The sequence below is a fragment of the Lepisma saccharinum genome, chromosome 4, assembly GCF_977018435.1.
Source record: "Lepisma saccharinum chromosome 4, izLepSacc3.1, whole genome shotgun sequence".
NCBI classification, from domain to species: Eukaryota; Metazoa; Arthropoda; class Insecta; order Zygentoma; family Lepismatidae; genus Lepisma; species Lepisma saccharinum.
In genome coordinates this window covers 48,453,759-48,470,785 of record NC_139232.1, presented here as the reverse complement: position 1 = coordinate 48,470,785, position 17,027 = coordinate 48,453,759, and positions in this window count along the sequence as shown.

Genomic DNA, 17,027 nt, shown 5'->3' with positions numbered 1-17,027 from the left:
ATCTTTTGGGACTGCGATGGCATAGTCCACACAGAATTTTTGGAGGACGGAACCACTGTAAACTCCGATCGGTACGTGAAGACTTTGGAGAAACTCCGCGCATGATTACTGCGAGTTAGGCCTGGCAAGGACGCAATTCTTTAACACGACAATGCTCGCCCACACGCGAGTCGCCAAAGACAGGGTGCATAGCCGCGTCTCAAATTCCACAAGATTTTACCCCACCCGCCGTACATCCCAGATCTCGCACCTTGTGACATTTTCCTTTCTCCAAGGCTGAAGGAGCACCTGAAGGGACACCGTTACACTAGTGATGCGGAGGTTCAGCAGATGTGCGTCGCTGGTGCCGGGAGAGGACGCCTGATTTTTTCATCGGCGGGATGCAACAACGTTGGCATTTGTGTGTGGGCAATGATAGTGAGTACGTGGAAAAGTAGTGACACCTTCATAGAAGACATTACAAGCTTTATACTTACTTAATTACTTACTTCCTCTAGTCCCCTTCTGCCATCATAGCGTAGGGTTGGTTGCCTCGATCCATCTCCTCCATTCCTGTCTGTTTCTCCTCATTCTCTTCATCATATTTATTGTCTTATTCCTTTCTCTTCCAATCTTTTCCATTCTGTCTTCAAACATTATCCTTGGTCTTCCTTTACCTCTCCTACCTTGCACCTTTACTTCTAGAATTTGCTTTACCTTTTTGTCTTCATTCATTCTAAATACATGTCCCCACCACTTTAGATGTCTTTTTTCAATTGTTTTCTCTAGCGACTCCTGTTCCACTTCTCTTCTTATTCTTTCATTCCTCACTTTATCTCTCCTAGTCTTATTAACAGCTCTTCTCAGGTATTTCATTTCACTAGCCTGAATTTTACTCAGATGTTTATCTTGAAGAGGTAAACTTTCCATTCCATATGTTAATGTAGGGACCAATACTAATTTGTATACCTGCATTTTTGTCTTTACTGCCACTTCTTTCTTTCCCATTATTGTTTTACTGAACTGATAATATACTGTATTTGCTTTTCTTTTCATATTTAGGATTTCTTCATCACACCTACCATCACTTGTTATGATGGTTCCTAAATATTCACATTCATCTACTTCTTCCAAGTTCTCGTTTCCATATCTAATTGCTATTTCATGATCTTTTTCTCCTTTTGCCACATGCATAACTTTACTTTTCTTAATATTAATCCTCATCCCTTTTCTCGCAAGTTCTTCTCCCCATTCTATTACGCTCCTCTGTAAATTCTCTTCACTGCTAGCAATTAAGACTATATCATAAGCATATAGCAGTACTTGCAGTTGTACTACTCTCATATTCCAATATCCTATTTGTACTCTTGGGGTTCTTCTTTTGCAAATTTTAGTTATTTCATCCATTACATTAATGAAAAGTAAAGGACTGAGACTATCTCCCTGTTTAATTCCTTTTTCTATTTGAAATTCCTTAGACTCGTTTCCTTCTATTCTTACTATTCCTTTTACATCCTTCTATACACTTGTTATTGCTTTAATAAGTTCCTTAGGTACTTCCTTACTTTCTAATGCCTCCCATAGATATTTTCTAGGTACCGAGTCAAATGCCGCTTTCAAGTCTAGAAATGCTAAATATATTCTTTTATTTTTGTCCAGTATTTTCCCCATCATTGTTCTTAATATAAATACAAGCTTTATAAAGACATATAATTCATGTAAGTATCTTGCATATTATTGACATTATTGCGTAGGAGGCAAAACTTTTCAAAATGCCCTCGTATCTCCTTCTCATTCTCCTCCTCTATTTTCTTCCCCTCTAGGTTATTTGTGGTGACGTATAAACATGGACGTCACCCGAAATTCTTGTAGGGGGTCAGGTCATTTATAAAACTTGAGTAGTAGAAATAATAAAAATAATAATTATTATTATTATCATTCTAATGATTATTATACAATAAAACTATTGTAAACTAATAAAACTGGACCAATTTTATTTCAATTATAACTATTATTACTATCATTATCACTATTATATTCTTGCGGAGAATTTATACTTCATCCTCTGGATGAGGGAATATCCAGCACAACTCTTTCTCGTTATTTTGATATATGTTATACACTTCGTGTACTAAAATTCATAGTTATTCTGTTTTGTTATTAATTTTTACACACTTGGTTTAAGAGAAAACTTTAAAAGTTAGAGGGATATTTTGCTCATAGAGTATATGTTGTTTGACGCCTCCAAAAAAAAACTCTAATCTTTGGAATTTTGATAACCGTGGAACCATTTATTATTGTTCATTAATTTGTAGAAAATGAAAACATAGCCCGGTCACCTATTTACACTCATTTTCTCTATTTAACGCATTTTTTATATTGGTTATTCATTTGGAATACTAACTGAAATTTACTTCTGTTAATAACAGTAAATCGCCTTGCAATCAAGGGGTCCCGGGTTCGATTCCACTTTAAACTGTAGGTCCAGTCCCGATTAGACTTACTGTGCGTAAAGTGGACTTAAAACAACAAATCAATAACAGTAAAAATAACGAGCTTTCTGCTTTTCTAAATTTAAAATAAACGAGGTAAGGTGTCTTTCGAAAGACAGCCAAATTTCAACCTCCCTTCCACGTAGTTCACAGTGGACTGCATTATGCAGACTATCGAGGCTCTGGCGTCTGCATTCACGACCACTGTAATCCTTCGTGGGGTTCGTGTTGTGGCGTCCTTTTATGTTTGTGATTATCACTTCATCCATGTCATCATATCATCATTTATCATCATCTTTGCGATTAGCCAAAAGTGGCAGAAAATCGAATTAAAATAAACTCAATCAATCACCCAATAAAATGATCGATGACAATTTCCAGTAAGGGTCTACGGTTTCATACCTGATACATGACGGTAAACTGCATCAATGCTTACGTAAAGTAAACAAAATACAATGCAAATAGGAACCCAAACGATCCTACGCTTATTTTGGGGAGTTTCGGCTTTGTTACGTATAGAAGGGCCAACAAAACGTTTTCGGTCTTCAAGACTTGGTACGTCAACCCAAAACCCATCTCGTTTTTTTGTCCTTGGTGGCATCTTGGCGTGGAGAACATGAATAAGCTATGGGGGACGTTGAGTTTTTCGAAGCTACGTCAAGACACTTTCGGCTGGGAGAGAAATACAGTCAGTGTGTCAAGGAATTCATAAACAGCCTGGAAACTGGATGCAGCCGGTACGTGGGTCCTCTACGTGCCTGATGTACCAAAGTCAGCCAGCAAGCTGCGCGAATTGTGTCGCTCAAGAAAAGCCATCCATCATGGCTGGGTACCAGCTGCATAGGAAAAGAGTCCAACGTTGTTAAAAAAGAAAGTCTCGCACGTAGGAAAATTGACATGCTGTCAGATTCATTAATTTGTAAACACGTAAGAATGCTCTCCTAAGGCCACGTCTACACTAGCAAACATGCTTTTTAAACATTTGCCCGCAAAATATGTAATAATTTATTTCGTAAACTCCTCTCGACGAATGTCGATAATTTTTTCTGGATTCAAAATCGGTGTAAGTGAATTTAAAAAAAGGCAAAGTTCTTTCAACAGGCCTTGACGGAATATATAGGATTCACGATCACAATCTTGGTGGAGGTGCTGTGAGCAGCACCAAGCTCCGGCAACCTTGCCCATCCCTGTCCCGCTTCCCGCGCTTCCTGATCGCTGGCTTTTCTGGCAGAAACTACGCGGCGTTGCCGCTGCCTACCGCGTGAACTCCGTGCTGGGGAAAGCCGAAGCCAGGCTGTGAATAAAATACGCGGAAATGCACAAATGTTCACAATTCCCTTCCTGAATGCTCCGCTAACTTGACACTAAACACAAAAATGACACAAACAAATATCACCAGAATAAATTCCATCCTGGATACTTTAAAACGCACACTAATCAGCACCACGCTTACAAAACAAGCTTCTTAAACAAGACCATAGGCGTAGTTACGGGGTGTGTCAGGTGTGACTAGGCACACCCTAATGGGCTGCTTTATCAAAGAGATTTAAAGACAGGTATTTCAATAAGAGAGAAAATAAGGGACAGTTTGTAAGAAGTTGAAAAAATGTCATTACTTGGTACAAACGTGTGCATTATCGCTGATGAAAAGAGTGTCTGTAGTTTTTCGATTTTTTGATGTCATTGGAGAAAGATGATATTTACTGAATTATACTCTGTACTACAGCGCTTTTCTTCTATACCTGTCACAAGCTGCACGAGTGAGAGCTTTCTCCAAGCTTACCCAAGTTAAAACTAACTTAAGAGCAACTCAGAAGCAGGATAGATTGGAAGCCCTGCTCTTGCTATTTGTGGAACAGGAAAAAGCTTAGTCTATTGATGTAAATGAAGTTATTGATGAGTTTAAGAACATTGTACCTTTTGACAGACGTCTCTTGTTATAGATGACGTGTATTTTGATGTATTTGTTTGTAACATTTATGAACATTTTGTGTGTGTGTGTAATTTCTATGCAATTTGATTTTTTCTACTACATATATTCAGAAATTTTCAACACTGCCATTTAATGAATTTATATTCCTTTACAAACATCAGTGCAGTTAAAGAGCTAAGTGATTGTGTTGCAAAATATGCTATTAAAAAGGTACAAGACCTCATTTTTTGTGCACACCCAAATATAAAGTTCTAACTACTCCTATGAACAAGACACAAACGAAACACGTGAGTTAGACCGCGACGTGGCAACAGCGTCTACGTAAGCTCCTCTCTTCTGCCTTCCATTCGCGTCCTCGCTGCCTAGCAGACGACTTTTTCCTCGTTTCTCATTGGTACCAAAAATGTCTAGCCATCGCTAGCGCAGAAAACGGGACAGGTTCTAACAAACGCGTTATAGGCAACGCCACGCAGGGATGAGAGTATTTCATGATCTAGGTGTCCCTTTTTTATTGTCGGTGACTGTACAAATGAATTTTGTTACAAAATGTGTTTCAGTTAATGCCTATCTTACGCTCTTTCCCTAATACCAATTCTTGTAAACAACCAACCTTCGCTGCTGATCTTTGATGCTCCTTGCACATTTATGTACTTGTTTGAGCAAAGTGCCGTCATTGTATTGTCATTATTTAAGCATAGGTCCTTTCTTGCTGTAGTCACGTCAGGATGGGACTTTACGCACTTCTTTGTTTATTATACTGCTTAATACCAGTTCCGCCAATCATTATACTCACACCACCATTCAACGGCCGGTTATCCAAAACATCATAAAACCATTTTCTGCATTGTACTGTACTCTTTCGTTCAAATCTTCACGAGATCAGAGCATAAATGGCAAGTCTGAAAAGTCGCCCCTGTTGACGGTATTCTCAAATGACTAAGTGCGGCAACAGACCTATTAGGTACTGCCCTTACTAAACACGAGGAAAAAATCGAAGAGTGAAATTTAGTGAGGAGTTATACGATTAGGGTACTTCTTTGCAAGCAAGTGTGTTCTTATCAGTTAACAACCAGTATAATCATTACGAAATAATACATTTAAAAAATACTAACTTTATTGACCATATTTTAAAAATGGAGTGGCCAATTACAGATTAGCATGAATAAAAAAATGTAATGACATTACCGACAATTTTTCCACCATTGTTTTAGCCATCTACAACCGTGTATTTTGACCAAATGACTTACCTTTAGAACATAGAGACTTGGAAGATTCTTTCATTTGAAAGTATTTGTAGTTTTCCTTCAACAAATTATTATGGTTCCCGTGCAGGATGGGAACGATATCGAGACTAGACTTAGTCTCGTCTCTGGTTCTAAATGCCTCTGTCATTTCGATTTGTAAACATAAGGTACCTGAACCCAATATGGCCTAGTACCCAATATGGCCTTTTTGCTGTTTCGAAGTAGTTACATGGTGAATTCATCACATGACGTAAGTATGTCATTTAGTCTGTCCGAATGACGTGATTGAACCTGTTGGCTCTACCTATGGTGCAGTAACTTGAGGACAAGGAAGTGAAATAGCTGGACCTCGTTATTGTGTTCTACGTGATCTAATATTGTATATGAAAGGTATTACTTACTACATGTACATCTAGTCCATATTATGGTAGCTCATAATTTGTACATTGCAACAGTGTACTTAGTGCAGACTTTAATCTAAAGTCGTGTTTAAAACGAACGAAAAACAAACACTATGTATGGTGGACTCAATATGGCCTACATAGAAATATATCGTAAGAACATGTGTAAATGTGACATTTGTTACTCTCATGTTCACGCAGTGTGTCTGGGAGTAAATAAGGATGATGAAAGGCTTTTCATTTCCCAGACTGTGATGTGTAATCCTGATCTTCTGGTGACAAGTTATGCCACGCTTCTTCCTTGTTTAAACGATGATAGTTCTTTGTATAATCTCATTATGTCGTTATGTCAATAAAAAATAAGTGTATCAATATACTTACCTATCTATAAAATATCATTGTGGTACTTTCTTTACAATTTCCGTTGCTTTTTTATGTGAAGGAACAGAATATATTACTAGGCCATATTGTGTACATATGTACCCAATATGGCCTGAATGTTACTTTTTAACAAAATCTCCACTGCACCCATGTTATAATTTGGAACTGCCTCCAATTTTCAGTAAACGTCCAGAAATGTTCTCCCTTTTAAATCTTGCGATTGGTTTTACCATTCCGACTTTATACACCATTAGAAAAAAATGCAAACCTTAGGTAGGCCATATTGAGTACAGGTAGGCCTACCTTACGTCTCATTTTCGTCTACATCTCGTCTCGAATGAAGCAATATATACACACATTGTGACATTGCACAAATTTTCACAGTGTGTAAAGGTCAATAAATAAAACATTTCTCAACGCATTTTTCTTATTGTTTTCACGCCTCGTTTCGACGCTACGAACGCTCGGGAAAACAGTCTTTTATTGCATTCAATGTATGAACACATTCCGAGTTTCCACTTTGTAATAACGACAAAAGTACATATGGAAAATAATCAAGTTCTACTATTGATTATTTTAATTATAATTCATTGATTTGTTTTATTTTACTTCGCTATTCTTCCACTTTTGGCTAATCGCGTAGATCAGGTTCAATAGTTATGAGATAAATTTATGAAAGGACAATCACACACACGCACAGGACGCAACACAAGCCCTACACTGGCTGTGAGTTCAGACGCTATAGGCTCGTTAATCTGTAGTCGAGGCTGCACTATGTGCAAGAGAAGATGATATCTTAGTGTCTTAGGCCAGCCGCACACCGGATCCGACACGACGCCACGCGACGAGTCATTTTTATTGCAAACCGTCGAAGGCAGGTTTAACATTAGTATCTTGTGGACGGTCGCACACAGGAAGAAACATTTGACTCGAGTCAATTTGGGACGGTTTGCGACAAAACAACGAAGGTCAGTTGAATTTGGTATGGAGTGGAACGGCTTGAAAAAAAAAAAACGATCTCCGCATGCGCGAGTCCATTCACTTCAACAGACCTCTAATTACAAACCGGAAACAGGGGTAAAAATTATCCTATTTGAATAGCCCCTGTGGCCAAAGCAATAAACTTCGTCGCAGTGCAAGCAATCTAATATATAAAAATGGATGTATGTGTGTGTGTGTGTGTGTGTTTGTGTTTCTTCCAGCATAACTCTCGAACGCCTGGAGCAATGTCAACCAAACTTGGTACACATATTACTTGCAATCTGGAAAGAAATGCTGTGGGTATAAGACACCCTGGCACCCCTAGGGGTAGGGGTGGGGAGGGGTGATATGTAAAATTAATCGAAAACGACCGATGTTAGTGTGGAATCCATAGTTTTCGGGGTCGCTAAGATGAATGGTGACACTCCCAATGCCGTTCAACTTCAAGTTCATTTTACACTATAGTTAGAATTCATTATTTTCCTGTCTAATAGAAGATTGGGATACCCGGGCAACGTCGGGCAATCATCTAGTATTATATAGATTCAATTGAAGACATATGAATTGATACGTTAATTCTACATACACGTTGATTCTAATACATCATAACCCGCTTCCCAGATTATAAAAGACAGATCTAGACGTATTACGTACATGGCCGAAATCTGCAATCAGATTTTAGTTAACAAACAAAATGACTCTTCGTATTGTGTCGCTTTGTGACTCGTCGTGTTGCGTCGCGTCACGTCGTGTGTCGAATCAGGTGTGCGGATGGCCAGAGGTCCCTTACACTACGTAAATAATCAGGTAAATATCCGTTTGGTTTTTAATCCATCATACTGTACACGTAGTTTACTCGTACACTTCCCACGGACACATCTCGAAAAGTCTCGTCCTGTTCTCGTCTTCATTTTTAAAACGTTGTGCCAGTCCTGGTCTCGGTCAAAAATTTCCAGACTGAGACTTATCTCCATAGCATTCCTAGACTCGCCTTAGAGTTCTTAATTTAAAACGAGCCTAACTTTGACGACAGCGATAAGTCGTTCAAGTAATACAATGCCTTCTTTATATGCGCTGGAATTGCTATACTGCTAAGCGCCTTTAGCGGCGATCATCTTTCTGCAGAAATGGCTGCTGAAAAATTCACGCTTATTACCTTTCGTCCGCTTCAAGATGACTAGGTCTCTCGCGTCAGACACTTCCAGCCAGCCGAAGCACCTCTCCATAATTAACGCCCTCTCGCAAAATCCCAGCTCTATTTTCTAGCAGGCTAATACTTCATTCGGTTCTTTTTAAACAGGAGGGAGGTGCAAAAACCTTGGCGTTCGGGATATTGCTTTCAGCGGAGCTCTCAAGAACATTAAAGCTTGCAATAAGGATTGCGTAGGCTTTGCAACGGCCTAAGGGGTGTTACCAGCAGCCTGATGATTGTGTCGCGCAGCACTCGTCCGCGATGTAAAAAACGAGCATGCCGTAGGTCCAATGGACGGACTTTGAAGCCAGAGGTTGTAGGTTCAAATCAACCGGCTTTGTGCTCCCCACAATATGAATAAAAAGCCCTATACTATAATCTGTCCCAGGTAACTTTGGAGCAAGCGAATGAAAACAAGGCTCTGCGCATGTAGTGACGCGTGACGGCTCCACAAATGAACACGCGAGAGGGAACGGAATTGCGTTGAAGGAGGGAGCGACTGCAGTTACCAGTAGTGATGGACGATATCGGAAACTTGACATCGCGATATATCGTCACGAAAATATCGTCATAGACGATACGATACGATAATTTTCCGTATCATGATATAGGTAATATATCGTCGCCACGATATATATCGCCAAACTATCGTGACGATATATCGTCTAGTTTATATCTCCTGGACGATATTATTTTCAATATCGCGATTTATCGTCTGGACGATATATCGCCCAACACTAGTTACCAGCCTTTGCAACAGCGTGTACTGCTTCGCTCTGCCCACTCGATTTCTCCCCTTCTCTGCCGCTATGCGCGGCCTTGCTCCACAGATTATGGGAATAGAGTATAAAGAAAATCGAGTTTTATCACTTTTCTCTGTAGATTCCATTGACCAAGGCAGTATGGTACTTGATTTTGCACGTTGTACTGGATAATTTTTATATATAATCGATTTACACTTCCCACCTTCCATATTCGTACACCCCCATAATTTTGTCCTTAGGTACAAAAGTATACAGTTCCTGAAGTTCTATTCAATATAGCAGTAATGGCAATCGACAGGTATTTCTTCAAATCATGGCACAAGACTTAACTCCCTTCTTTAATATACATGAAGATTCTTATAGCTTATTTACAGGAGAATTTAAACTTGGCCGCTTGTATTCAGAAAATCCCCATCTCAGTGTACCCTACAAGCATGTAGAATTGTGTACCCATTGACTTGAACTAGAAAAAATAAATAACACTTCAGTACCAAAAGAAGGTGGCTGAAGGTATGTGTGTTTGTGTACCCGGTTTCTCACATTAAATAAACTATTGAAAGATGTGAGAGGAACAGTAACAGCGTATAAACTCTGACAGAATTTAACGATCACAACTACGACGTGACTATAACGTTTATATAAGTTCATATTATGCTCAAATAGGTTGATCGGGACTAAAACTACAATTTAAAGTTAAATCCGAACAACTATGCCATGTACTTCCTCTTAATCGAACCCATGACCTCTTGGTAAGCTTGGTATAGGACAACAACGTTCATATACGCAAATAAATGGAAAATTAATAAGAAAAAATATTATCGCACCCTACATGAATACTACAAACAAATTTGGTAGAGTTTTAGTTTTGTTTTTAAGTCAACTTTAGGGAGAGATAGGCTAATCAGGACTGGACCTACAGTTTAAACTGGGATCTGAATTACAATGTGCATCCAGCGGGTATCGAGCCTGGGACTCCTTGGTTACAATGTAACGACTAAATATGTTACAGTCCTAAAAATAGTCTGGTAGTATTTCGGATACTGAGAAACAAGTAGCGTAGTTTCTGCACACCGATAATTTATTTATGTATTTTGAAGTCCTATTAGTATTTTGATATTTTTATATTAGTCAAAATATTTGTTTGACGCTCAACAAACAGATAGAATCCCTTCTTGCAATTAGAACAATTCTTTAATTACATAACAATGGTTCATATTAACTTGCAGTATTCTTCACGCACAGGCTGTCCAGGCTGCCGTCGAGAGAAGTCCAAGACGCTCTGATCGACGCCAAGCGTCATCTCTGCAGCTGCATAGGAATATCAAGCTAATATTATAAGAATGTAAGAAAATATATAAGAGTGTCTCAAATATGCCGGCTTTTTTGAAATGGTAAATAAAAGAAGAAGATGAACTTCGAACTAAGTGTATTCATGGTTATGAATAGTATAGGGTATGCCATTACTAAATTAATTCACTCACAGTCACAAGATGGCATCATGTCTTGAAGATGACGTCAGTAAGATGGCTACCGTTTTTGCGTAAACATTCTTGAAGCCTTCACCATCTTCAAAAAAATAAGGACCTATGATGCCAATGATGACACTGCACACCATACAGTCACTTTCTGGCTGTGTAACGGCACTACATGCACTAACTGCGGGTTTTGAGGGGCCCAATACCTAAAATTTTGCTTATTCACGAAGCCGCTGAGGTGAAAATGGGCCTCGTCTGACATCCACACCTTGTCAATGAACTGTTCGTCAATGTCCAATTTTGCCAGCACTGCTGTACAGAAATCCCTGAGTTGCTTGTGGTCGTTTGGTTTCAATTGCTGGACGATCTGAAGTTTGTATGGATGGAACTTAAGGTCAAACTTCATTATGCGGTGCACACCTGACCTATGCAGCTGCAGAGATGACGCTTGGCGTCGAACAGAGCGTCAAGGAGTGCACAGGTAGTGTTGGTAACGCTATTGTTGCAGGCAGTGGCGGCAATTAGGAGGGAGAGGGAGGCAGTTGCCCCCCCCCCCCCACCTTTTGCAATTTTTGTGCACGCACTAGCCTAAACCTTATCTACAAAGGGAAATAAACTGTCATTGCTCCCCCAGTTTTGGCAGCTTGCTCCCCGGTTTTATAACCCAATCACCGCCACTGGTTGCAGGCAAGGGTTCTCGGGCTGGATTCCAGAGGGAGACACATTTGTGTGACATTGAAGCAACACTTTAAACTGCAAATTAGCATAATCTGGGCTTAAAGCACACTTGAAACTTTAACAGGAATGTATGAAGAACAGCATCAAATGTATTAGTAGAATTGTGGATCTATTTGTTTCATGGTAAAGGAGACCGGGCTAAAAACTACAGGGACATTTTTCCATCAAATGTATTTCAGTGGCTATTGCAGATACATCTTGCCCTGCGAGTCTTTGAACAATAATTAATGGCAGTTACTTAGTTCTTTGTAAAGTTAGGGAAAGATAAAAAGTTAATTTACGACAAGTCTCTTGGCACATTAGAAGGGCTTGCGATCTACATCATGGGGTATTGTTTTCTCCAGCATACTTTAAGAATGCATTACAGGGTGTCTACAAATGATTGGGGCGGTTTCGAACATTATTTGTAATTATAGTATTAGATGTACCTAGGTAATTTGTTCGAATGTGATGTTAGAGGACAAGTAGATCACAAAGTTTTGTTTCCTGTTGCAAGTGTTATACGTTTCCGCCTCCTGCCGCTAGAGCGCAGAAGTAGTTAAGATGGCAAAAAACAGCGAGAAAGCACACACGCTGTCCTCGAATTTCATGCAAGGCGCTCAGTGGCAACGGCTCAACGACGTTTAGAACGAACTTCGGTAAAGATCCAACCAGTCCAAACTCCATACGGCGATGGTATTTGAACTGTTCACACCTACAGGATGCCTCTGTAAGGAAAAATCAAGGGGTCGTCCTCCGGTGCCTGAAGAAACAGTTCAGGGCCAGTTTCGTTCGTAGCCCCAAAAATTCAACAAAGAAAGGAAGCAAGGAATTGAATATTCCACAAGCGACCGTATGGAAGATCTTACGAAAACGGCTGAAGCAGAAGCCATGCCGCTTGCAGTTGCTGAAATCACTAAAATCCGAGGACAAAGTCATTCGCTTTGAGTATTGTACACAACTTCAAAAGCTTATGGGAGAGCATGATGGCATATGTGATGAACTTGTGTTCATTGATGAAGCGACATTTTTGTCTTAGTGGCACAGTGAACAGAAAACCCCTTATGGCGACGTTGAGCATATTGACATGCTGCAACGCGTTTAGGAAGATCTTGATTGTAGAGTTGATGTTTGCAGAATCACAGTGGGGGAACATATCGACATATCGAACGCCTGTAATATCTTACAAAACTTGTTGAGCTTCTCTACAAAACTGTAAAGTTACTTCATGATAAACTCAATAATACGCGTACAGTAACATTATGAAACCGCTCCAATCATTTGTAGACACCCTGCATTTTAGCTCGTATTAGATCTATTACAAATTAATCTCGCCGTATAAGTTAGTTGTTGCGACGGAAAAAAAATGAATGTGGCAGCATACGAGGCTATTTCTGTACCAGACTGGGGACTTAGGAGACACTCAACGCACTCATGAAACAAGACACAAGACAACAAACAACCGCACGGATGATTACACTGGTCGCGCATTCAGCCTCCAGAGGTACCTTAACCTATAAAAATGCAGTTTTCACGGTGAGTTACGTGGAAAGGCGATAATGAAATGTCTTCATTTTGAAAAGGTCACCCTTTTTTACACTCCAACAGAATTACGAGCTCGGGTGAGAACGAACTGTTGTACTGAATGTGTTGCACAGTGATCCAATAGAGACTGTGTAGAATGTAAGAGAGGTGCACTTGTGGAAGACAGCCGGTGCTCCGTGCGAGCTTACGGCCTCTGCATCTAAAGGCCAGTCAGCGGCGTAGTACCCACGTAAGACTTGTAAGTCCACCTTACAAGTTGAAATTATTGAAGAAAACTTATTTCATTCCCGTATTTATCGCTTGAACACACACAGAAATATCAGACTGCCAGTTGAACTTTTAACGAAACAATTGAGGACTTGTTTTGATTCGAGTTGTTTCTCTGTAAGGCTTCTTCAGAGGACTTACGTGGAGGCGAATGGAAGAAATGATTTGGACTCGCCCATGGCGGGTGTGTTTGCTTACGTAGTATCTTCTCAACCAATGACAGGACACCCCGATTCTGAGCCAGATGTAAGGCGCATTACCAGTGGGTGCTAACTGGCGAGAATTTCTGTCCCCAGGCAGGCGAAGCTTACGCTAGCATGGTTGCCGCTGCGTATGACTCATATGTTTGCCACGGTCGGAAGAGAACAAAGAAAATCGACTCCCGTGTTGTTTCAACAATGTTTGACGGGAGGTGTAACAAAACGGGTGTCATTTTTAATGTGTAAACTAACCATTAAGTTCACAAACGAGATGGTTTAATGTTTCATATTACCTCCATTAGAAGTAGCGAATTTAAAGATAAAAGAGGAATGTCTGGCAATCCTAGATCCGGCAGCGCCCGCAAAGTTTGGCGCGTGCATCCCAGTTGCCCGTAATGTTAAAGCATACGCGTAATACTTAGCGTTATGATTTACAGAATTTTTTTTGACCTTTTCCTTTCACTAAGTTGCTTGATATGCTTTTCACAATGTGCGCAAATATCGTAACCATGATAATGAGTAATATTCTCGAATGCATTTGCATTTGAAATTGCATTCTACGCATTTCCCACAAATGGCTTTTTTAGTGAAAGAAAAAGAATAATAAGAATAAAAATATGACATGAAATTTCAAGAAGAATTTGTGTCCTTAACTAAGCTGTATGTGAAATTTTTAAATTGCTACCAGTTGAAAGTTGAGCTACAGGTAATTTATTCTGAAGCCGAATATCGAGTAAAGAGTGTGTTTGAACTTCATGAGTACTTGCGTACTACCCATTTAAATGAAGCTGTTGAACAAGTGTACAAATTAACAGAATTGTTCCTCACTGTTCCTGCCTCAAGCTCGTCGATGGAAAAGTCGTTTTCTGCACCGTAGAGGATTCACACATTTCAACGCAGCACACAAACTCAGGCAAGGAAATCTGACTTGGGACTGATATACATTGATTGATTGATTGATTGATATGTTGTTTTAAGTCCACTTTATGCACAGTTAGGCTAATCGGTTTAAAGTGGGATCCGAACCACTTGTGCCTCCACCGGGTATCGAACCCGGGACCCCTTGATTACAAGGCGACGATGCAACCACTGCGCCATCGGGGAGGCCCTGATATCCATTGAAAAGGAGCTGCTAAAGACATTGACCAGAAACTCTCGATTCTACGACTACGTGATTAAGGTGTTCAGACTAAAGGATCGTCGGATAGAGTTACAGTATAAATGAGAATTTTCAGTAAGTAATGTATATTCTATTATTGTTAACATAAAGTGTGTTAGAGTGTGTGCATTTTGTGTTTGAAATTGAGTATGGCCATACATGATTTAGATTCAAATAGATTCTATTTAGTTAAAATGTTTTTGGATTTTCTTTATCGAATATTCAGGTCAGGTTTATCTAAGGAAGCCTTATACCTTTCATAGAATCACGCTACGCCACTGAGGCCAGTAAGTAACAAAACAGTAGGGTTGCGTTGAGAGGTAAAATATACTGTTCGTGAAGGTCCCCTTCTTTTTAAGGAACCATCTGTATCTTCTGCCATGATAACAATACCGGACTGCACTGTTGTTACTTACGAATTAGATGACGAGAGGTTTCCCACTGTGACCAACGAAGCCTCCTGCCTCGCTCTCTCCCTCCATTCTGCCTCTCATACAACGCTACAGTAACGCTGCTCGCTCTGCAGTCAAGATGTGCCTGCGGATTGTGCCCATACAGTAAAACCTCGTTTATCCGGACCCCAATAAGCCGGACTGTGCTTAATCCGGACAGGCAAAAGGAAAAAAAGAGCAGAATCCAAGGTTTTGAATGTGGCTAGAAGTCAACAAAAGAACTTCTATAGAAAAGGCAGTCAACCACTGATGAAATTCTATTTCCCGCAGACTTTATACTGTACTATATAGTGTATTTAGGTCTATGCCCTTTACATACACCATAATAAACGTGTTTTGTTGCTATAGACGGAGTTATTATGCACTTTCTACTGTTCTTTTAGGCTATTTCAGTTAATCCGGATTTTCGTTAAACCGGTCAAATTATCCCCCATTAGTCTGGATTAACGAGGTTTTACTGTATTTTCCTCGGGTAAACGTCAACGTCTCTTTCACTTACGGTAAGCTACAAGAAGATAAAGATGTCAATGATTCTGATGATTAAAACATGTTTACCTGTTTGTTATTTTGTTCTATGACTTTTTCCTTGAAGCTTCCCTGATGGTGTAGTGGTAACGTCGTTACCATGTAACTAAGGGTCCCGGGTGGAGGAACATAGGTCCAGTCCCGAATAGCGATACTGTGCATAAAGTGGGTTTAAAACAACAAATTAATCAATCAAACTTTTTCCTTCAAAACATTTTATTTCTGTAAACACATTTCTTTTGGCAAAGCACACTGTAACTTTCTATTTGCAATATATGATTTGTATAGTCTACGTCAATCATTTCAGTTATTTCCTTTCCAATGAATTGCATTTCCCTTCTAATTTACCACCAACATATTTTTCTTCTTATATTTTCAATGCGCACAAGACAACTACTGCAGCAATATATATATATATATATATATATATATATATATATCCACAAAAACAGATCAAGAAATAGTCATTGATTTTCTCCAAAACTGAAGTTATGGATGGTGCTTTCAATTGCATATGATATGAAAACGTTGAAACAAAAGCAGGGACGAGAAGAAAATGGCAAAAAAAAACTAGCACCGACCTCTCCTACTGCTTTAGGATGAATAAAGCTGCTAGTGCCACCAGATTAGAAGTTCAAACACTTCGAAGCAAGAATACATACTTCTTTTTTTCAGCAGCAGCCTTGAAACTTGGATCTCTAGTTTAGCTCAGGGCGGTAGAGGTCTCTGCAGTAGGCAAGTGAGAACAATTAGGGCATTGTAATTTATCACTGTTCGTCAACCCAGCTGATGACAGGACTGTGAAATGAAGAAAAAAGACAAATGGACTTCACGCGCAGAAGATTCCTATTCTACATTTTTGGAAAGGAACTTTTAAAAAAGGGGCAAAGAAAAGAACCTTCATAGTCTGACACCGAATACAGAGATGGCAACAGCGAACCTTTGTGAATCCTGGATTAACTCGAAGCATGAAGAACTTACCTACCCAGCAACAATAAAACTTATCTTGCTTGTAACAAAGCCAGAGTCTTTATTGGGAATGCTGTTGTTATCATTGTTTGTTCATTTACCGTCGCTTACTTGTATCGTTTGGTTATTCTTGACAGAGATTAATAAATGTCAGTGGAAAGAAATACACAATGAAATGAAACAAAGCATCTGTCATATTTTTCCCCTGGATTCGCTTAAGAGTGCCAAGCGTTTATCATGGAAAGAATACTTTTCTCAGATTGTTGCCAACATAAAATACAAGGTGATCCAAAAAGGCCGCCCCTTTTCAATTGGCTACTGCAAAGCCAACACTGGCCGGCGCACGCTGGC